Source organism: Chrysochloris asiatica, unplaced genomic scaffold (genome assembly GCF_000296735.1).
Source record: "Chrysochloris asiatica unplaced genomic scaffold, ChrAsi1.0 scaffold00029, whole genome shotgun sequence".
In the NCBI taxonomy this organism is placed as follows: domain Eukaryota; kingdom Metazoa; phylum Chordata; class Mammalia; order Afrosoricida; family Chrysochloridae; genus Chrysochloris; species Chrysochloris asiatica.
This window is the reverse complement of record NW_006408547.1, coordinates 9572872-9595932: the sequence shown is the minus strand read 5'-3', so window position 1 is coordinate 9595932 and position 23061 is coordinate 9572872.

The following is a 23061-nucleotide window of genomic DNA, read 5'->3' as shown; positions in this document are numbered from 1 at the left end:
GAATAAACTCTTAGGCACTTAACATCAACAATCTGAACAATAAACAAACCTGTCTTAGAAGCAATACAGCTGGAAAGCTACTTAGAATTGAAAATGGTTGAGACTTTGCCTTGGTTATTTGGACATATTTTCAGAAAGAAACAGTCCCTGGAGCACATCATGCTTGTTGAATTAGAGGGCTAGTGTGAAAGTGGAGTTCCCTTAAAGAGGTGGATTGACACACCAACTCAATGGTCTCAAACAGGAAAGATTGTCAGGATGGTGCAGGACAGGGCAGGGTTTCATTCTGTTGTACAGAAAGTCCCTGTGAGTCAGAACCAGCTCTATGGTATCTAAGAACAAGAGATTTTTTATATTCCTTCTATGAAATGTATGGTTGGGGAGTTACAGAAGATTCCAAAATAACCCTTTATTTGCCTTAAGTGAGTCGCACATTCTGTACCACTGATTTTGGGACTCTCTCCTGATGTTTATCATTATCATTTATATTCATTATATTTTATAATTGTTGTTGTCTTGTCCCATTCAAGTTAGTTCCAACTCAAAGTAACCCTGTGTAAGTTTTCCAAGGAGTAGTTGGTGGTTTGAAACCAACCACATTGTGGTTAGCAGTCAGTATTTATCCTACAGTGCCAAACCAGGCTTCCATATTATTTACTTAAGAAATAATAATTTAGAAGTTCAAATAATTTTAAAAAATGGATTAGCCTCTCTTCCTATATAGGTCTTATAACTGATATTCACTCTGAACATAAGTGCACACTTCATATCATTCTGAATTTATATATATATATATATATATATATATATATATGAGTTTTAATACCATATATATATAAAGTTTTAATATCATAATATATATAAAGGCTAATCCATATATATATAAGTTTTAATACCACATCCACATATTAGAGGTTTTAATTAATATTCTTTTACAAGAATGTGGGTTCTACTATGTCTATTATGTAGATAAAGAATTCATAAAATGTAATCATGCTATTCTGAGCTATATACTGGAGGTTGTCCTAGAAACAATGAGAAATAGTCATCGTTTATACAGACCAAATTAAAAGCAATAGTGTTTGATCATTTTCATTTGTACTATTTCTTTTTATCCACCAAATTGTTTTTACTATATTCAAGGCATTAGACCTCTTTACAAATGCCATCATTTCTCATAGAAGTCATTCAAAACATTCTTTTTATTTAAATTTTCATTTATTTAACACCCACTTTGTTCTGAAGCCTGCTTGCATCTTTTTATTACTTTAAGAACACCTGTTGTTTGGTTTACCAATTTCTCATCACTTATTTCCTTCCATGTACCTTATTTCCACATCATTTGTCATATTTCTTTAAGTTCTGAAGAAGGGATGACTCTTCTCATCTTGAAGTTAACCCTATCTCATTTTGCTTCCTGAATTACACTAGGAACTTAACTATGCATTCAATACCTACATACTATTTATAGATTATTGAAGTCTATCTTTTACATTAAAAAATCTTCTCTTTTCCCTTTAAACCATTACTCTTTTCCCTCTTATCTTTCACAATCAAATACTTTAATATATATTCTTAGATTCATCATATTAATTTTCTTATCTTGTGTTTCTTCTTGCAGAACTTACCAAAGTGTCTTTCAAATTAGCATAGCAGTAACTCAGATATCTGAATACCCAGATGGTCTGGTTTCTGAGTTGGAATTGGGTGGGCAGGTTATCATTTCTTAATAATATTTTTAACCATTTATAGATCTAACTGTACTTATCATTGTTGTCTTCAAACTATAATTTTTCTAAGTTTTAACTTCCTTTGCTCTTATTTTTAACAGCATTAAAATGGAAATAACAAAGTTGTGTATTTTAATCCTTTCTGAGTGTACCATTCTGTGATGTTAATTATATTAACTGTGTTGTATAATCATTACTAATGCCTATTTTGAATGTGGTATATCATACCAAATGAAATTCAACACCCCTTCAACAATAACTCTCATCCCCTATCCGCCCCAACCCCTGGTAGCCACTAATGAACTTTTGTTTCTTTGTATTTGCCTCTTCTAGATATTTTCTATAAATGCAATATTTTATTTGTTCTTTTGTATATGCCTTATTACTTCAGCATAATATTTTCAAGGTTCATCCATGTCATAGCATGTATTTACCATAATCTGTTTATTTATTCATATGTTCATGGATACTTATGTTATCTCCACTGTTTGGTTATTGTAATTAATGCTGCAATGAACATTACTGTGCATGTATTTGTTAAAGTCCCTGTGTTTTAAGTCGCTTGGGTATACACCTTGGGTCACATTTTAATTCTGGGCTCCTGATGTGGTTCTGTAGGATCAGCACTGTACTGCCAACCACGAGGTTGGCAGTTCAAACCCAACAGCTGCTCCTTGGATACCCTATCTAGGGTCTCAGTGAGTCAGAATCAACGCAATGGCACTTAACAAGAACAAACATAATTAGACTAAGAGGCAGTCATTCAAACAGAAAAAGAAGAAACCGAATGGTTTAAAATCAGGAAGGGTATGTAACAAGGTTGTAGTCTTTCACCACACTTATTCATTCTTTTATGCTGAACAAATAATCCAAATAGATGCATTATATGAAGAAGAGTGTGGCATCAGGATTGGAGGAAGTTTCATGAACAATCTGAGATATGTAGATTATACAACCTTTGTTGTTGAAAGCAAAGATATTTACTGATGAAGATCAAAGACCGCGGCTATCTATATGGGTTACAACTCAATGTAAAGAAAACAAATTCCTCACTACTGGATCAATGAACAGCATCATGGTAAATAGAGAAAAATTGAAGTTGTTAAAGATTTTATTTTGTTTGAATCCAACATCAACATTCAAGCAACTATTATTGTTGTTGTTAAGTGCCGTCGAGTCGATTCCTACAATTCCTACGCACAGTGACCCTGTATAGGGTTTCCGATAAGCCACTGATGAACTTGAACCACCTTTGCAGCCTGGTGCATTAACCCACTGTGCCACACCAGGACTCCAGCCAGGAAAATGAATAACATATTGCATTAGGCAAATCTGCAGCACAAGACCTCTTTAATGTGTTCAAGAGCAAAGATGTCAGTTTGAGGACCGAAGAATGCCTGGCTCAACCCATGTTATTTTCAGTACCTCATATGCATGTGAAAGTTGGACAATTAATAGGGAAGATAATAGAAAAATTGATACATATGAGTTATAGTGTAACAGAAGACTATTTAAGGTATCATGGACTAACAGAAAAACAAGCAAGTCTGCGTTAGAAGAACAACCAGAATGTTCCTTAGAAGCCAAGATGATATAACTTCATCTCTCATACTTAGGACATATTATCAGGAAGGACCAGTCTCTGGAGAAGACATCATGGTTGGTAAAGTTGAGAGACAGCGAAAAAGAAGTAGATCCTCCAACGAGATGGACCGACACAGTCACAACAACAATGAACTCAGTGTAGTAGCGATTTTCAGGACGGCACAAGACCAATGGTGTTTGCTTTTGTTGCGCAGTGTCGCTATGAGTTGGAACCAAATCAGTGGCACTTAGCGACACAAATTCTTCTGGACTTTTCATTTTCTCCTTTCACATTAGTACGTATTTCATACATTTTGAAGCATTACTGTTAGATAAAAATATATTTTAGTTATTTTGTCTTCTTGCGGTTTTGGCTTTTTCATTATTACGTAATGTCCATTTTTAAGTCGTGTAACAGAATTTGAATTAACATCTATGTTATTTGATAGCAGCTCGTTTTTGTAGTGATTTCATGGGATAGTTTTTTGTAACTTTTATTCTCAGTCTGCTTGTGTTGTTAAACCAGGTGCATTTCTTATAGAGAGGAAAATGATGGATCACTGGGTTTTTGTTTGTTTCCTGTTTGTAATCCATTCTGTCAATTAAGAACAAGCAACAATGACTTTGAGGTGATAGCTTCTACACAGTCACATTTTGAGGGCCTTGCCACCTAAAGGAATCACCTTCCAGCAGTATATCAAACAATGTTTTGATTTTCTTCTTAAGACTGTCATGGGCTAATCCCTCAGAAGTGAAGTGCCTATCCTTCCTAATTTATTCTTTGTCTGGAAGCTCCATTGAAATCTGTTCACTAGGGGTGATCCTGGTGACATTTGAAACACCATTGTTATAGGTTCCAGCACCATAGCAACACACAAACCATCACAGTATAACACATGTGTGACACATGTGTGGACTGTGCTCATGGACAGGAAGACAACATAGTGAAAATGTCAATTCCAGAAACAATGCCATCCTAATTCAAATCCCAATAACATTCTTTACTGAAATTTAAAATGAAAGTTAATGACTAACTTCATATGGAAAGGAAATAAATCACAAATAATCAAAGCAATATTCAAGAAAAAGAACAACAAAGCAGGAGGTCTGACACACCTAGATATCAAAATACACAGTCACCAGGCACTGGAGAGATGCCAATCAAAAGTACAATGAGATGCCATCTAACTGCAGTGAAAATGCTATTTACAAAAATAAACACGTGAGCGAGGATGTAGGCAGTTTGGAACCTTATCCATTACTGGTATGATTGTAAGATGGTACAACCACTATAGAAAATGATATGGTACTTTCTCAAAAAACTAGAAATAGGACTACCCTAAGATTCAGCAACCCCACTCCCAAGTATATAAGTTTCTTATTGTTGTTAAGTGCTGTCGAGTAGGCTCTTACTCATAGCGATCCTGTATAGGGTTTTGGAGGAGCAGCAGGTAAGTTGGATCCTCCAACCTTGCAGTCGAAACTGACCTTGCAGTCCAGTGCTTATCCTATAAGGCCATACCAGGGCTCCTATTACATTCCCTGGTGGTTGTGGTGGTGGTGGTGGTAGTGGTGTGCCATGGAGTCAGTTCTGACTCATAGAGACCCTGCATCTGGTTTCTGAGATTGTAAATCTTTCCAGGAGCAGAAAGCCTCATTTTTCTCCTATGGAATATCTAGTAGTTTTGAACAGCCAACCTTGAGATGAGCATCCCAACTCATAACTACTACACTATCATAGCTCCTTAGTATATACCCTAGTGTCCTAAAATAATGACAGAAACAGACATATAGATATAGATATAGATATATACTTGTGTTCATTGCTGCTTTAGTTGCAAAAACAAATAAAAAGAAAAAACAAACAAACACAGGAATCCAGGAACAAATGTATGGATACAGAAATTACAATACATACAAATAATGAAATACTAGGCAGCCACAAAGAACTATGAAGATCCCAGGAAACCTATTATAAAATGAATGAACTTTGATGATATAATGTAAAATGAAACAAAGAAAGAAAAATATTATATCATCATTCTTTTACAAGAAATTATTGTTGTTGTTGAATGTTGTCAAGTCGGTTAAGATTCATAGTGACCCTGTATATGGTTTCTGAGGAGCTGCTGGTGAGTTTGAACTACTGACCTTGAAATTCAATCCAATCTTGCAGCCCAATACTTTATCCTACAGTGCCACACCAGGACTTCTGTAAGATGTTAATAGATATAGAGAGAGACCAATGCTTAGGGAAAGTGTGAAGTGGAAAGTACATTTTAGATCATGGAAACTCCTAATTTTTGGTGACAGTGAAAGTGACACCAAATGTTGATGCAGTGAAAAACAAAAGTCAAACTAAGTGTTTGAGCCTATAACATAGTGATGGTTATAGACATATCAGTCTAGGAGTAGATGCAGGTGTATGCCTAGGTGAGAACAGAAGGAGATATCTATATGTACACAACTAAATATATGGGTGAAGGCTCATATGTTCTTGAAGACATAAATAGAGATACTCCTCAGATATAACCAAAGACATTCCAAGATTGTTTTTCTGTCTTTGAAAGCCAAAGACCATAGTTTCATGGGAGAACTCAGTTAAATGCCATAATAAAGTTCAGAAAAATTGTAAACTGCCTTCTAGTGAATTGAGCATCATCAGGGCCTTAAAAGCTTCTGAGCATCCATCTAAGAAACAACTGGTTTTACTTTTCAGGGACAAAACAGTAAGAAGGTTAATAAAACTGAAAGAAGAAACTATATATGAACCATGACCTCCTCTACCTGAAACCAGACTTAAGGGGTGCCCAGCTACAGTCATGGACCATTCTGAACTAAGGTTACACTACTAAGTGGTCCCAGATCAAATGGGAGAAAAATGTGGAGTCTAATTAAATTTTTAAAGTTATATAAATAAATAAAGTTAGACAAACTGGAGCAGCAGTGAATAGAAGATTCCCTGAACATTTATTCCTAAGAAACTCTTTAAACTTAGAACTGAGGCTATCCCTGAAATCTGTTTAGTAAAATAGCAGAATGGCACAAGAAATAAACGAATAAGACCACTGATCCACTTAAAAGCCATCTGTATGCTACCAAAGGGTGAACAAAAAAATCTAGAAACAAGATGAGATGAAAAGGGGATACGGAAACTAGAGTACTAGAAATAAAATAAACAAAGAGAATGTTGACAATGTTACTGAGCAATTTTTCAAATGGGAATCTAAGTTGCAAAAATCTTTCACTGAAGGATTGCATGGAGGGGATTATAACCATGGCAATGAGACGATATACGATAGAATGAATGTAAAATTAATGTTCTCCCATGTAAACTATCACAAAATTCACAATAAAACATTTAAGGGGGAAAAAAAATCTTTCACTGAGGACTCAAAAATGTTAAAAAAAATAAAGTTAAGAAAAAGAAATAGTAAACTTCTATGCTTTCTTCATTTTCATTCATCTCTTTCCTCTCTCAAGCTTTGGTGGGAGACTTCTTTCTACTTAACTCCCTTGCTTCTTCTGCTCACAGTGATATGCCTATCAGGTACTGAGATCCCTACAATACTTAAAAACGTACCTTTATATAGACAAAAGGCAGGATCTACCTGGACTTCCATCTTTTTTATTTCTTGTTTGAACCAAGATGGAACATTCTATCTCCTAAAATTGGATTGTGGGCTGTTAATGGTATAGCTCACCAGAAATCAACTAATAGACTTCTGTGTAGACACCAAATAATTAAGACCTGGTTGTATGTTAAGTAACTGCCCTTTCAAATGATCACACTTCAGATCTGGCTGTGCTAGAACCATAGCACTCTCCCTGGAAGACTTAAATCAAAGTCATGCCATAGCCTTCTTATGGTAATTCCATTTGGCCTCCTTAAGTAACTCCCAGAGATGGAATCAGAATAAACCTCCATGTATACTCAGTTCAGCCTGCTGTGGTTCTGCTATGTAACTGTACTTCTGAATGGGTTCTCTATGAAGCCATAGCTGAAATGTGCTCCTGCCCTCAGGTATGGTACATTTGTCAAATGTATTGTTGTTGTTGTTGTTGTTGTTGTTGTTGTTAAGTGCCGTCGAGTCGGTTCCGACCCTGTACAGGGTTTCCGAGGCTATAAATCTTTATGGGAGCAGAATGCCTCATCTTTTCCCCGTGGAGCAGCTGGTAGTTTCGAACTGCTGGCCTTAAGGTTCGAAGCCCGATTTGTAACCACTACGCTACCAGAGCTCCTTTGTCAATGGTATATAAGCTGGTATATGGTATATAAGCTGGAAGACTGCCAATATAGATCTGTGATTTAGGGCAAGTTATTTGATTTTTCTGTGCTTCTGCTTTTGTTGAGGAATATTTATAAGTTTTAAGCATAAACGTGTAAAAACTCACTGCATAAAATATTTAATGCACAGACGAACAGAAAACAATAAATGTGTAGTTACTAAGAATATACAAACATTGGGTCTAATAGAATATTGTACATTCCATATTGAAAAGATTCTTTGAAGTTTCTCCTGACTTAATTTAAGTGGCACAGCTAGCTAAGATTCAATTTAATAACTCTTTGTTTAGCAAATTGAGCTCTGTGCTTTAAAAAAAAAAAAAAAATCTGTTGTCATGACAAAAATAATTTATTTTATTCTTTATTAGAAAATAAATAATTCACTTAAATTTGGTCAGTGCTTGTCTCTTGCACTGCAACAAACTAAACATTTGTTGTTGTTGTTAAGAGCTGTCCAGTCGATTCCAACTCATAGAGACCCTACCCTGTATAGGCTTTCCAAGGAGCAGCTGGTGAGCTTGAACCAAAGATCTTGCAATTCAAAGGAACTTGCAGTCCAGCACATTAATCCATGGCAACATGGTCACTTACAAATGGGGCTTCTTTTGTAATGCTAATGAAACCATACCATAGAAGGTGGGTCCTAACCCGAATGGCTTTTGGGTAATAAAAAGAATAGACTAAAGAGATTAAACAAGCAAGAGGAGAAGAGTTAGAATAAGATAGATGCTAAGACACAAGGAACCAGGAAGGCCAAGCTGAAGAGAAAAGGACCTGTCTCCAGAGCTAACAGAAAAACATAACCTTCCCCTAGAGCACAGATTGCTGTTGCTGGTTAGTGCCTTCAAGTCAGTTCTGACTCACAGTGACCCTATACAGGGTTTCCAAGGAGAAGTTAGTGAGTTTGAACTACTGACCTTGCAGTTCCAACTACCCTTGTGGTCCAGTGCATTATCCTACAGCATTACACCATGACTCCAGAGCAGCGATTGTTACGGTTATGTGCTGTCGCGTTGGTTCTGACTCATAGCTACCCTCTATAGGGTTTGCCAACAGCAGCTGGTGAGCTTGAACTGCTGACCTTTAAGATCAAACTGGCCCTGCAGGCCAGTGCGTTAACCGGCAGCACCATACCAGTATGCCATAGAACAAGGGTTGTTGTTGTTGTTAAGTGTCGTCGAGTTGGTTCCGACCCATAGTGATCCTGAAAAAGGGTTTCTAAGGAGCAGCTGGTGAGTTTGAACCCCCTACCTTGCAGTTCAAACGGCTTTGCAGTTTGGCGCATTAACCCACAGCGCCACACCAGGACTCCAGAACAAGAGTAGGGAATTTCTTTTCTATCAGGGGTCATTTGGTATTTATAACATCGTTCATAAGCCATACAAAATTGTTAACTTAGAAATTTGGTCGGCCGGTTGGCTATGTGCCGTGGAGTCAGTTACGACTCATAGCGACCCTGTACAGGGTTTCCGAGGCTGTAAATCTTTACGGGAGCAGACAGCCTCATCTTTCTTCTTCGGAACAACTGGTGGTTTTGAACTGCTGACCTTGCAGTTCACAGCCCAATTCATAATCACTACGCTACCAGAGCTCCAAACTTAGAAATTAGCCTGTTGTATTTGGTCAAACATTTAATTAACTCACCCTTAATGTGATGGCTGGAACTGTGGTTACCTTGGCTGGGCTAGACCAAATGTTTTCATGGTCCTTATATGGCCCCACCCCTGCTCTAGAGTCATGTCTGAATTTGGACTTGAAAAATAGACACCATCCATACCTTCCACAACACTCTCTACTCAGCTGACTTTGATAGTTCATTGCAATGGCCACACAAAACTCGGGCACCAAGTTTACAGTCACGGGGTTTGTTAGTGAATTTCGCAGGTTACAGTGCAGCATCAGAAAATGCTCAAGGCACAGATCTTCCCCTCAGAACAGCCTCTCCTCAGCCATGCTCACAAGCAGGCCTCTCTCTTCCCAGGCAATGCTGCAAAACTCTTTTAGGGCTGTTGATAAACGCTCACAGAGTACACCATTCCACCATAAACCTTAGCCTGAGGGCACTCAACTCTACCTCTATGGGTCAGCAAACCTAGTTCCTCAATTAAGTGTCTAGAGGGACCCCACTCTGCAAGCAAGCCCCCAGCCCAAAGTCACTCAGCTGTACTTACTCTGTGGGTTAGGGGGGCCCAGAGCTTTGTCTCATGCTCTGGCTCTTGGTTTTGCCGCTGCTGTTCTTCGGCCACTCCTCCACAGTGAGTTTTGAGTCTCTGAGGCAAGAATGTCTAACACGGAGTTATTTCTGGGTCTAAAGGACATGCACCACTTCTAGCTTTTCACTGTTGATGATAAGAATCCCCCTTTCTGCTTTGCAGATGGTTTATTTTATGAACATTAGAGTTCCAGGTTTTTACAATCATTAATTAACAATGTTAACCACTCACAACTGAGTCATATAATCCTCTCAGTATCTTCTCCACCTTCTCTTACCCAGACCTCCCAGAGCAAAAATGTTGGGTGGGAATTACAGAGACTATCATAGAAGCCTCATGATTTGATGACATGAATATGTTTTGTATGTGACAAAAATTTTAGGTCAAACGGTGCCACGTTATGGATTGAATTATACTCTCCATAAAATATGTTTTGTAAATACTGTCCTCTTTCGACAGTAATCAAAAAGGAATACTAATAGGGGTCCAGTTCCAAACAAAACCTGTTTAACCACGTCTTTGTTAACAGTGGATGGCTGCAGACAAGTTCTCACAGTATCATACTTGTCTTAGTCTCCTTAGGGTGTCTTCAGAAAAAGGGTGGTTCTAGAAGTGTTGTGCTAAAGTCAGCTAACTCAAATCGCTCATTTTTTTCCCATCATTCTTTTAAATAAGATTGAGGCTAAGGAAGACAACTTTATGAACAAATTGTAATTGGGAATGAGACATAGATTTACCAGAGAGCAAGGTTCAATCAATCAAATCAGTGACTTGTGAGGGTATCTGCTTGGCCAGTTAAGATTATTATGGCTGTTTTTAGAGCAAACCCACCAGCCTCAGAAACTGTATACAGGGTCACTATGGATCAGGATTGACTTTACAGCACTTAACACCAACAACAAAGGGTAATCTTAGGAGTCCTGGTAGCGCAGTGGATCACTAACTGGGATGTTAAGCATAAGGTCAGAAGTTTGAATTTAACAGCTGCTCAGTAGGAGAAGTATGAGAATTTCTGCTCCCATAAAGATTTATAGCCTTGGGAACCCAAAGGCTATAAATATACAGGATCACTATGAGTCAGAACCCACTCAGTGGCACACAACCACTAAGGCTTGTTGTTGTTGTTGTTGTTATGTGCCGTGGAGTTGGTTCTGACTCATAGCCACCTTCTATAGGGTTTCCGAGGCAGTAAATCTTTACGGGAGCAGAAAGCCTGGTCATTCTCCCACGGAACAGCTGGTAGTTTTAAACTGCTGATGGTGAGATTAGCAGCCTGATTCGTAACCACTACAGTAATCTTGGTAAATTTTCTTGACGGACCCAGGATGGTCACTGAATCATATTATGAACACGTTTTAAGAAAAGTGAAAATGCATAGGTAAGAAAAAGGCCAGGCATTGTGCTAAGGAATAATTTTCCAGTACCCTGCTCATTCTTCAAGGCTAGCAAGAACTGTCCTGGGAGAATTTTGTTGGAAAACATTAACCTGTTCACTTAAGAGCCTGATTTTGCCCCTTCAGACTTCTTTTGATTCCTGAAATTCAATGAATATTTTAAAGAAACACACAAGTTGACTCCTTTGAAGAAGCCAAAATGGCCGTTTTGATTAAATGTAAATAAAAGAGCAAGGAATTTTTTTATGGAAGGGTAAGAGATGGAAACACTGCTTTCAGAAACATCTAGACTCAGATGGAAGATATGTTGAGAAACAATAGCTTCACACTTTGATATTTTGATTAATAAATGATTCTATGATTTTGTGAGAGGGCCCTGGTGGTGCAGTGGGCTAAGTATTGGGCTGTTAACTGAAAGGTCACTGGTTCAAAACCACCAGTTGATCCAAAGGAGAAAGATGAGGTTTTCTGTTCCATCAAGATTTACAGTTTTAGAAGACCTATGTTTTTTTAGGGTCACTTTGAATTGAAATCCACTTGAGAGCAGTGGGAGACAATTTGTAACAACACTTTTTGATTTAACCTCATTCGTATGCCTGTGATTATAATCCCACTTAGGAATGGGTTGTCTTTGACATATCAATGATGCAAGAATGGTGGAAAGTGTATTTTGAGTTAATCTCCATTGAGATTTAAAAAAGAAAGAGAAGGAAATTTAACAAGTGAGCAGAGCAGAGATGGAATAAAATAAGATGCCAAGACACATCCATGGAAACAGATAGTAGAAGCTGAAGAAACAAGAACTTCTTCCAGAGCCAGCAAAGAGAGTCTTTCCCTAGAGCCAGAACTCTGAATTTGGACTTTCAGCCTTCTAAACTGTGAGAAAATCAATTTCCATTTGTTATAGCCACCTCCAAAAAAGAACAGAATAAATGCAAACACCATACATACACTGGGATACGCCATATAAAGTCAGACATGCACACAGAAGATGGATCTGTATATCTAGAACATTAAAGATTGCTAGCTTCTAGAAGCTAAAACAGACCAAGAAAGTCTTCCCCTTGTGCAATACTCGAAACTCAGACTTCTGCCTCAAGATCGGTGGGAAACTAAATTTCTCTTCCTTAAAGCCACCTATTTCTGTATATGTGATTATGGCAGCACTAGGGAACTAAGACAGTAAATAGCTATCATTACTTTCTAAAGATACTTCTCAGCAGATTTATGACTAACCAAAAAACAACTCCACATGGCTGAGTCGATTCTGACTTAGTGACTCTGGATGACAGAGTAGAATTGCTCCAGAGGGTTTCCAAGACTATAAATCTTTATGGAAGCCACCTGTCTCATCTGCCTCCCTCAAAGCACCTGGCAGGTTTGAACCTAAACCTTTTGTTTAGTAGACCAGCACTTACCCCACCATATGCTCAGGGCTTCTCTATAATATTGTTGTTGTTAAGTGCTATAGAGTTGGTTCCAACTCATAGCAACTCTGTATAGGGTTCCCAAGGAGCACCTGGTGAGTTTGAACCACCAACCTTGGAGTTAGCATTCCAGTGCTTAGTAAACAATACTAAATGCTTGATGTTCTCTATCTTGTGTTTGCTCCTTTCATACCCACATCTACCTCATTTTGCTCTTTACCATTCTCCTGAATAATGAAGTCTTGGTATGATGATGAAAGATAATGCATTGGATCCCAAGGTCAGAGGTTCAAACCTACCAGCTGCTCCTTAGAAACCTATATAAGGTTGTTGTGAGTCAGAACCAACTTTACGGCACTTAACAACAACAATAGCACTCTCCTGAACAGTGGTGGTCCAAACCTGTGACCAGATACTTGCCAGAGATAACTCTCTAGGTTTCCTTCTTGCTTCTATTTTGGTGGATGATTGATGGTTGCAAAGTGATTCTTACTCTGATTTCATCTAGTTCCCAGAGCTTCATGGACTGTCTCAGCTTTCCCCACAATTGTCCAAGGTCTAATTCCTATTATCTTCTTCTGTTCTATTCTAGGAGGTCTGATAATTTACTAATCCTTGACTGATACAGTGATGAATTCAATATTTGCTTTGTTGGAATCTAGGGGTTCCTGCATAAGCCAGAAGAGAGGGAAGATTGGGGTTGTGGTTTTACAAGTCCAATATATTAAGACTACTTTCTTTCACTAACTAAGTAGAAAAATATTAATATAAGATTTTTTATTATTCTTAGTCAAATGTCTCATGATGCTCAATAATTTACTCTTCATTGAAACAACATGTCCTCAAGTCTCATTTTTATTATTTCCAAATACCTTGGAGTTCTATGCAACATAATGCCATCTTTGGAAGAATGTGATTATGTAACTTCTGTGTTTCTGCAAACCAAAGTGAGATCTCTATGTTTTTACATAGTTCTTTTGATTTTATTTCTTCCAATCTTATTTGTTTTGCATAGAGTGTATATAGAAAGATAGATAATAGATAGATAGATAGATAGATAGATAGATAGATAGATAGATAGATAGATAGATAGATAGATAGACAGACAGACAGACAGACAGACAGATAGATAGATAGATAGATAGACAGACAGACAGACAGACAGACAGATAGATAGATAGATAGATAGATAGATAGATAGATAGATAGATAGATAGATAGATAGATAGATAGATAGAGATATAGGAGCCTTCGTGGCACATGATTAAGTGCTAACCAAAAGGTGAGTGGCTTGAACTCGCCAGTAACTCCCTAATTGAAAAGACTTGGAATCCTATCACCATAAAGTTTATAGCCTGGGAAACCACATGTCGTTGTTGTGAAGTGCCATCCAGTCGATTTCGACCCATAACAACCCTGTATACGGTTTCCAAGGAGCAGATGGTGAGCTTGAACCACCAAGCTTACAGTTCAAATGGCTTTGCAGTCTGGCTCATTAACCCACAGTGCCACACTAGGACTCTGGGAAACTACATAGGGTAATTCTATTCTATGAGTCCTTATAGACTTGACTGGACACAACTATGAAAATATGTTTTTCTTCTTTCAGATGAATAGTATTTAACTAACTCCAGCAAAAGCTTTACATATTACTATATTATGTAGTGCTTTGGAGAAACAGATACATAAAATGTGGTGAAAAAGAAAAGTGTATATTTTAACTACAGTCAATAATTTTTCCCTGCTACGAATTCTTAGATATTATGAGGAGGGTTATTACTGTACTTTGTGAATGTGTACTAGTCGCACATGTTGTTAAGTGCCGTGGAGTCGGTTCTGACTCATAGCGACCCTGTACAGGGTTTCTGCGGCTGTAAATCTTTACAGGAGCAGAAAGCCTCATCTTTCTCTCATGGAACATCTGGTAGTTTCGAACTGCTGACCTTGCAGTTTACAGGCTGATTTGTAACCACCATCATGCTACCAGAACTCCTTAGTCACATATATGTCTATATATTTTACTGAACATAAAGAGTACTTGAAGCATTTAGTGATGAAAATCAAAGACTATAGCCTTTAACAAATAGATTACACCTCAACAAAAAGTAAAAAATCCTTATAAGTTGACCTATAAACATCATGAAGATAAATGGAGAAAAGATTGTAGTTGTGAAGAATTTACTTTTATTCAGATTTACAATCAACATCCAGGGAAGCATCAGTCAAGAAATCAAATGATGTATTGCATGGGGCAAATGAATTGCTAACGAGGATCCTTTGAGGTCTAAGGGACACCTGACTTAAGTCATGGTATTTTCAGTCATCTCACATGCATGCAGAAACTGGACAACAAATAAGGGAAAGAATTAATGCATTTGAAATATGGTGTTGGCAAAGAATATTGAATATAGTATTTTTTGGCTGCTAAAAAGCAAATAAATCTATCTTGTAAGAAATGCAGCTGGAGAGTTTTTTAGAAATGAGATGGTGGGACTTCTTACACATTTGGGACATGCCATCAGGAGTGACTAGTTCTTGGAGAAGGACATTGTGTTTGTTAAAATAGACGTTAAATTAAAAAAAGTATAGCCCTCAAAGAAATGTAAACCCATTGCTGCTGAGGCATTGTATATATAGGCACCAATTTCAGCTGTGCATAAGGTCGCTATGGGTCGGTACCGACTCGATGACATTTAACAACAATTGTAAGGCAGTGACTATCATTATAAAAATTATGAAATATCATACAAATTATCCAAAGATCTTATAAAAACTTTAACCAACAGAAGTGTTGTTGTAAAGTGCCATTGAGTAGGTACCGACTCATGGTGACCATATACAAAAAAGAAGAAAACATTGCCCAGTCCTCTGCCAGCCTGACAAATATTGCTGTCCTTGAGTTCATTACTGTTGTCACTATGCTAATCCATTTTGTTGGAGGATCTTCCTCTTTCTGTGACTTTCCACTTAAACAGCATAATGTCATTCTCTGGAGACTGGTCCCTCCTGATATGTCCAAAGTATGAGAGACAAAGTCTCACTGTACTGGCTTCTAAGAAGCATTCTAGCTGTACTGCTCACAACACAGATTTGTTTATTCTTTTGGCAGTCAGTAATACTTTTAATATTCTCCTCCAACACTATAACTCAAATCCATGAATCTTCTACCAAGAGTTACCAACAGAAGTACCTATTGCTAAATATTTAGTTTTATACACACACACACACACACAAGAAGGTTTTGTTTCTAGGCAGGTTGTTTTTCTTAACTTAGCAATCTATGAAACTTTGGATGTGTGTATTTGTGTACTCAATTTTAATAAAAAATTTTAATAAAAAAGTTCCCAAATGAGGATATCAATAATATTGACAATTTATTTGGGTAAAAGAAATATTCTATTTTAAATCAATTAATACAAATTAATTAATATTGACATTTACTTTTTCTTTGAGAGATGCTAAATTAATTAGAATGCTCACCATGAATAAAAACCTCTTCTAAGAAGATACCTTACATGCTCAAGATACAAATACTAACTTCATCTAATGTGACAATATGACTGTCTCATTCAAACCCATCAGGTGCACCTCAGAAACCCTGTGCAAGATTACTATGAGTCAGAACCGACTAGATAGTGCTTAATAAGACATACAACAATACTTTTTGCATATGCTTATTTTAGTACTGAATTCATCTAAAAGTCTATTTTTGGTTCAAACCCACCAGTCTTTCCTTGGAGACCCTAAACTGTGTTGCTCTGAATTAGAAATGAGTAGCTGGCACATAACAACAACAAAAAAATCCTATTACTACTCAAGTAGTGTAGTGTGGAATTTGTGTGAAGATGTATTCAGTAATGCTTTTCTAAGTATTAAAATAATTGTATGTATTATATACTTAACTGTTTCCTAACACACAGGTTAAAGTATAACATAGGTTTGTGTTAGGAGGAACACACACAAACTAAATTTTGGAAAATTCTGTATTTTGAGTCTATAATTAGATAGTTATTTATCCTCTCTTGGTCACCATTATCTTGGTCTGTATTATTTAATTACTGCTATGAGGATAATGACAGAATTGATCTTTTCCCAAGAGACAGCAGAGTCTGACAAGAGCCAACATGAAATAAAGATTAAAGGCATGAACTTTGTGTTATATTGGGTTCAAAGCTACCTACTAGATAATGACCTTAGACAAATTGTTGTTGTTAAGTGCTGTTGAGTCGGTTCCCACCCATAGTGACCCTGTATAGGGTTTCTGAGGAGCAGCTGGTGAGTTTGAAATGCCAATTTTGCAGTTCTAATGGCTTTGCAGTCTGGCACATTAACCCATAGCACCACACCAGTGTAAATTAGAGAACCTTCTAGAAGTCCTGATGGTACAGTGGATTACGCCTTCTGCTGATAACCATAAGATAGAGGTTCAAACTCAGCAATCACTACACAGGAAAAAAAAATTAAAAATGAGTTTGTCTGTTTAGGGAACAGTCCTATAGGGTCACAATGAGTTGGAATTGACTTGCTGGCAGTAGGTTTGTTCAGGAATTTTCTATGCCTTAACCTTCTAACTTTTAAAATAGGTATGATTATGATGACCACATAGCATTCATCTCCTTAGGTTGTTAGGAGTGTGAAATGAGCTGCTAGTTTATATTTACTTGAACATAGCAAAAAACAAAACAACAACAACAAAAAACCCTCCCTGGGACAGGAAGCAATTTGTAAATAAATGTAAAAGTCATGTGTTATTTGTGTAAAAGTATGGTCATTATATTATTAATACTCATGATTAGCCAATTTAATAGTTAGGGTTTTTATTTTGTTTTCTTTTAAAGAAGTGAGTGAATGAAACATTGTTTCACTTTTATGAGATTTAAAATGCAGAACCAATTCTTCATCTGTTGTTTTTTTACCAAATGTTATAAAATTTAAAAAGAAAAAGGTGATGTATTACTATTTAATGGAAGGAGTGTCATGCTCTGAGCTCTTTCTTATTAACTGAAATTTGTCTTTAGACAAATAATAATAATAATAATAATTACAGAAATGTGGCACTATTAGATTCACTGTAAAGACAAATAGGAATATAATTTAATGCATCTATTTTTAAAGTTTCTAGAGCAGTCTTTTTATTATTTGTATTCAATAAAATTTAAGAAAATACACCTATATAAGTTCTTAGAACTTGAAGACGGTTAAAAATGAAATATTACACATTATTGATGTTTTTGTCAAGTGTCTTTGAGTAGTTTCTGACTCATAGCTAGCTAGCTGTCTAGGGTTTCTGAGAAGTGACTGGTAGGTGTGAACCACTGGCCTTCTGGCTAGCAATCCAGTACTAATCCTACAGCATCACGCAATTTTTAACATACATAAGAATTTGGTTATTTTCCTGCTCACAATTCCAGGAATGGAAAAAGTATGAAGCACATGAAGGTAAAAACCACTTATTTCCCATCCTGCCACCATTTATTTCATAGTAAAGTTACCTTAATGAAGCTTATTTTCTAATAAGATTTCTTTTATGTCCAGAAAATTACTTTTAAGATTTTCACTCTACCTCTGCAGAATGCCACCATCATGCTCTGTCTCTAAAATGATAGAGAAAAGTTCTATTTTCATGAATAATGTTTTCTGTCCATAATTGCTTTTGATTAGTATGAAACTGCATTATAGACACAGCCTTTTTCTGGGAAATAGCTTCAAGTATATGTTATCAAAGTGCAGTAATTATTCTAGAAGTCAGATGGCGGTGGTATTTGTTAGCTCTGACTCTAATGGCTATAAAAGCTATGGAAAGTAGGACTTTGTGCTACCTTTGCATGGAATAGTGGGTCCCCAGTCCCTGCCAGCTTTCATGAGCTTAATTTGCGTAAGAACAATAATGCTGGGAGTATATTTGGGCATTTTCTTTTGGAAGCTCCACATTTCATTTTTGACTGTGCCTCCCAGTGTAGTGGGAGTCAATGAACATGGTCTTGTCCTTTAGCATCAATGTTCTAAATTTGAAAAAGCATATTTAGAATTTTGAGACAGAGTCACAGACTGAATGACAGGCAGTTGGATAAAGATGCAAAGGTAACTGCTGACCTAGTTGTCCAGCAACCTCTGAGAGAGGACCAGAATCATCTCTTATATTTGCATATCCTGAGAGCTACTTATATAAAAAATCTTGATGTCCTCTACTCTTGTGTGGAGTCCTGGTGTGGCACTGTAGGATAAGCACTCCACCGTAATGTTATTTTCAACAGCAAGGTAGGTAGTTCAAAGTCACCACTCCTTGGAAATCCTACACAGGGTTGCTAGGAGTTGAACCAACTTGACAGCACTTAACAACAACTCCTGGTGGGCTGTAGGATCAGCAATGGACTCTGAACCAAAAGTTAGCAGTTCAAACCCACCAACTGCATCTCAGAAACCCTATACAGGGTGTCTATGAGTTGGAACAGACTCGACAGCACTTAACAACAAATACTACTAAGATATCTGGAGTTCTAGTGTGGTACTATAGGCTAAGCATTTGACTGCTAATCACAAGGTTGGTAGTTCAAAACCACAGTCACTCCACAGAAAACCTATTCAGAGTTGCTATCATTTAGAACAGACTCCACGGCACAAAACGACAACAGCAACAACAGATAAAGTTCCCAAGGATATCTGTACATCATCAATTGTGCAATGAATCTTTCAATTCTGCATTTTCATGTATCATAAATCTACCCTGGTACACAACAAAACAAAACAAGCAAAATGTGTCTTTCTATGAATTACCCAGCATTGTTTTTTTATAAAAATCAGTATACAGCTCTGAATTGTTTATATTATCTTACATGTCCTTGGGAAGGATACTGATTTTAAATATTAAACCTATGGAAGGGATTACTATGTGGAAAGGAAATGTACAATGCATAAGGAAAGATGGAAAGAATACAAGTAAGTTAGGAATTTGTTTAGTCTGAATGTCTTTCTTATTCTTACCAATTGTTGATGGTGAAGTGAGGTATAGGCATGTACGCAGAAAAAAGAATGAAAGAAAGTTACTTGTTAGACGACACTTAAGATTTGATCCTTGATGGCAGGTGGAAGCCATTTCTAGAACATATGACATTTCAGTAAGATTTAATTCATGGCTCAAGTATAAATTTTAATATATGAATTATAAATAAAATGAAAAATAATATGATCTTTTCATGAAGAATCTAAATACTCTCTCATTTTAAAACAATATACACTCAATTTATATACTATCATGTCACAATTTAAGAAAATTTGGACTACAAAATAAATGCACAGACCTGGTGTGACACTGAGGGTTTCTGAATTACAAGTTCTTTTTGAACCTCAAGGTCAGTGGTTCAAGCTCACCAGCCACTCCTCAGACTATTAGTTGGAACTCTATGGCACTTAAGGACAATAACAAATGCCACAGACCTACTTTGGAGGAATCCATTTAGCTCAAAGTTCAAAGTCATTGTGTTGTTCATTTCATAGAAATGAATGTTTTTATAGAGATACTTACAATGCGTCCAGATCTTTGAAAAGAAGGCTTCCAGGTTATATTTTTATTTTGTCAGAAGTTTCTATCTGAACTGCTGCTTCTTGGAAGATTCTTTATAAAAGAGTTAAAATCTGCTGAGTATAAAATTTGATACAAAATACAGAATGTATTGTTTAAAAGAGATAAAGCAAATAAAGAGGAAAAGGGAGATGGACTGAAACTTCAAGCATTTAAAAGTCACTCCTTTTTAAAATTCTCTTAAGTATTAATTTTCAAAATCATGACTCAATTAAACCAGATCCTTATAATCTCAGAGTGAGTACTTAAAAATTGGGTAAAAATATAGAGACTAAGATTTGATAGGCGTCCTGATGTGGCCCTGTAGGATACTCACTGGACTGCTAACGAAAGATGGGCCAGTTCAAGTTCACTAGCAGCTCCTTGGAAACCCTATAGAGAGTTGATAAGAGTCAGAACTGACTAGATGGCACTTGCCAACAACAGCAGCAAGGTATGGTAATGTTGATTACTAGTTGTTGTTGTTGTTGTTGTTAGGTGCCATTGAGTCTGTACCGACTCAGCTACCCTATTCACAACAGAATGAAACACTGCCCCTTCCTGGACCAACATCACAATTATTGCCACGCTTAAGCCCACTGATGTTGCCACTTTGCCAATCCATCTCGCTCTGGGTCTTCCTATTTTTCTCTGACCCTCCACCTTACCAAACATGATAGCCTTCTCCAGAGACTGGTCACTCCTTGACAAAGCATAAGAGACGAAGTTTGGCCATCCTGGCCTCCAAGGAGCATTCTGGCTGCACTTGTTCCAACACAGATCTCTTTGTTCTTTTGGCAGTCCATGGTATTTTCAATAATCTCCACCAACATCATAACTCAAATGCATCAATTCTTCTACAGTCTTTCTTATTCACTGCCCAGCTTTTCCATGCATATGAGGTTATTGAAAATACCATGGCTTGGGTCAGGCGCACCTTAGTCCTCAAGCTGACATCTTTGCTCTTTAACACTTTAAAAAGGTCTTGTGCAGCAGATTTATCTAACGCAATACATAGTTTGATTTCTTGACTGCTGCTTCCGTGAGTGTTGATAATTGATCCAAGAAGAATGAAGTCTTTGACAACTTCAATCTTTTCTCCACTGATAAAAATGTTGTATATTGGTCCAGTGGTGAGAATTTTTGTTTTCTTGACATTGAGATGCAATCCATACCAAAGGCTGTGCTCTTTGATCTTCATCAGTAAATATTTTAAGTCTTCACTTTCAGCAAGTAAGGTTGTATCATCTGCATCTCACAGGTTGTTAATGAGTACTGCTCTAATCCTGAGGCCACGTTTTTCTTCATATAACTCATCTTCTCGGATTATTTGCCCAGCATACAGGTTGAATAAGTATGATGAAAGAATACAACCCTGTCGCACACCTTTCTTAATTTTAAACCACTCAGGGTTCCCAAGTTCTGTTCGAACAAACAACTTCTTGGTCCATGTACAGATTCCTCATGAGCACAATTAAGTGTTCCAGAATAATACTTTGCAATGTTGTCCATAGCTTGTTCAAGATCCACATAATCAAAAGCCTTTGCATAGTCAATAAAGCATCTTTCTGGCATTCTCTTCTTTCAGCCAACATCCATTGGACATCAGCAATATCCCTCATTCCACATCCTCTTCTGAATCCTACTTGAACCTCTGGAAGATCTCTGTCAATGTATGATTGCAGCCATTTCTGCATTACCTTTAGTGAAACTTTACTTGCATGGGTTATCAAAGATACTTTCCAATAATTTCTGCATTCCTTTGGCTCACCTCTCATTACTAGTTGAGGGGGAGGATATTTCCTAGGTTGTGGTTGTGTTAATTGCCACCTAGTTGGTTCTGACTCATAGTGATCCTATATGGAGCTTCAGAAGATTTAAATCATCAAGGGACCAGAAGCCTTATCTTTCTCCTGCAGAGTGTCTGGCAGGCTTGAACCGCAGGACTTTTGTTTCAAAGTCCAGTACTTACTCTATGGAGTCGCTACACTCCCATTTCCTAGGTGGTTGTTGCTGTTAAGTACTGTCAAATCAGTTACAACTGTGTAGGGTTTCTGAGAGGCATCAGGTGAATTTGAACCACATAACTTTCCACCCAGTGATTATCCCACTGAACCACACCAGGGATCCATGCCCTAAGTAGGAGTCAATTGTTGTTTACGATGATGGGAAAAGTGACACTGAATGTCAATGAAACTTGCACAGTTTGACAAATGAATTAATGTCAATAAGCTGTGCACAAAAGGATGAAATAATTTTGAATAATAGCAACAACTAAAAAAAGAATGGACACCGTGGATACTGATACTAATTGGATGAACTCAATCACATCATAGAATTATCACTCTTGCTTTGAAGACTTAGGGTCATGGTCTCATGAGAAATTCAGTAAATTGGCATAATGTAGCTCTTAAGGATTATGTTCTACAGAGGACCCGAGAAGCATCATGGGAGAGGAGCATGAGCGGAATGTGGAATTCTATCCAGAGAAGCAGCAACAAAAGAGATGGAGACTGAGATGATGACATGGAGAGAGAGAGCAGCTGAGGACTCTAGACTGATGGAAAGTGAGGGGCTGGGTGCTGGCGGCCAGGAGGCAGGCTTGCAGAATGTGCCCTTTGGTTGTTTGAATGATTATGTATTCTTGAGTGTTTTTGTGTACATCCTCCGCCAAAAAAAACAAACAAACAAAACACCCAAAAAACCAAAGGGAACAGAAGCAAATACTATTTAATGGTAATACACAGAGAGATTAGATTGTAATCATTGCAATAAAATGATGAATGTAAAACTGATTGATGTTCTCCAATGTAAACTGTCACTCAATTCACAATAAGAAACTTAAAAAAAAAAAAAAAATGAAAGTT